The following is a 1971-nucleotide window of genomic DNA, read 5'->3' as shown; positions in this document are numbered from 1 at the left end:
CCAACATTTTGTTATCACCCTTAAAGTAACTATTTGCTTTACTAGGCTGGAAACTCTGGCTCCACCCTCTGGCTCCCTGTCCCCAGAATTAGCTCAACTTGCATTCCACAATATTTGTTCAGGACTTCACTATTGAAACAGGGAGCACACCCCGAGTACAGATTTCTCCTGGCGGTGGTCCAGCCAGAGCGCGTCAGAATGGTTAGCTGGCCCCTGGGCTGAGAGAACAGAGGGAAAGATCAAGGAGTGGTCAGCCAATATATATTCTCAAGCACAAGGCTCTGTTATTTGTTGTGTGAAATCTTGTCAGGGCTGAAACATACAGTGCAGGACAACTGCAAAAGTCAACACCTGTTTCAACAAGGCCAAGAGTTCACAACTGAGTTTTGAAACGTCAGTGTACACATTTATTTTAGGATGCTGTCTGCAAAGCTTCAGAATTCTATCTGGGGAACAGCACAAGAGAACATGAGCAAAAAATCAAGAGATCTCATTTCCTGTTTAAAACTAAGATGGTTACTGCCGCATGTTGCAGTGGACACTGATCACAGACTGTGATGCAGAGGCAGCAGACTGTTGATAGGGAACCAACTGATTAACACAGCAGCTGAAAATGAGCCGGAGAGCTGGCTCGCTCAACATTGGGAAACACTGCCCTCTATTGGCAGAGGGCAACTGCTGTAAAGTCAAGCGGATTGTTTTTAATAACCATCTTTGACACAAGGTCTATTTTGTACTACTGATGTGCAGGAACTTGTTATGTAGACTGGGTTGGTCTCAAACATAGAGATCCACTTGCTTCTGCCTCCGAAGTGCTGATGTTTTAAGGCAAGTGACATTAATCCTGCCCTTCTGTTAAATTTGTAATTCTCTTTTAAAGATTTATTATGTGTACAATATTCTGCTTGCATATATGCCTGCTCTCCAGAAGAGGGCACAAGATCTCATCTGGGAATTGAACTCAGGACCTCTTGAAGAGCAACCAGTGCTCTTGAGCTCTGAGCCATCTCTCCAGACCCAAATAATTTTATTTTGTTTTGCCTAGATGTGGAAGGCAGTCAGAGCCTCTGGAACAGGAGTTACAGACAGCTGTGAGCTATCATGTGTGTGCTGGGAATTGAACCTGTGTCCTCTGGAGAAGCAACCATTGCTCTTAACCACTGAGCCATCTCTCCAGCCCCCTGTATTGGTTCAAGTGTTTGAGGTATGCAGAGATACTGAAGAAAGCAAAGGAAGGGCTAAGGATGAAGCTTTAGGGTGGAGCCCTTATGTGCAAGGCCCTATGTTTAATTCCCAGCACTGTTGGGGTGGTAGGGTTGGGAGAAGGCAGGAAAGTTACAAAGTTTTCAATGTGGTATGACATCTGTATGTCCCCTATACACAAAGCCTCAACTTATTTGAATGCCTTTGTTTTCTGGTTATGTCTAAAGATGGTTAAGGACCAGGGATGATGGCACAGCATCAAAAAATGAGCAGGAGACCAGGTATGCCACTAGCTCAGGGCTGGGAAACACTGCCCTCTATTGGCAGAGGGCATCTGCTGCAAAGTCAAGCTGGTTGTTATTCAATAGCCATCTTTATTTGAGACAGGGTCTATTATGTAGTTCTGGATGTCCAGGAACTTGCCCTCTTCTGACCTCAGCAGGCATCAGGCATGAATATGGTCCACAGACATACACACAGGCAAAACATTCATACATATAAAATATAATAGATAAATTTTAAAAATATATTCTACTGAAAGCAATATTAACCTGGCGTATACAACTCCATTAATAATATTAAGTTTGATGGACATGGTGGTACATTTTAGTCCAAGCATTCAGATAGTAGAGGAAGGTGGAGTTCAAGGCTATCCTGGCCTACATAGTAACTTCTGGGACAGCCAGGGCTATATACAGATCCCATCTTTAAATAACTAAACATATATATATATATATATATATATATATATATATATATATATATATA

The sequence above is a fragment of the Psammomys obesus genome, unplaced genomic scaffold (assembly GCF_907164565.1).
Source record: "Psammomys obesus unplaced genomic scaffold, mPsaObe1.curated_primary_1811, whole genome shotgun sequence".
Taxonomy (NCBI): domain Eukaryota; kingdom Metazoa; phylum Chordata; class Mammalia; order Rodentia; family Muridae; genus Psammomys; species Psammomys obesus.
The sequence above is the reverse complement of the archived record's forward strand: the minus strand, read 5'-3'. Positions refer to the sequence as shown.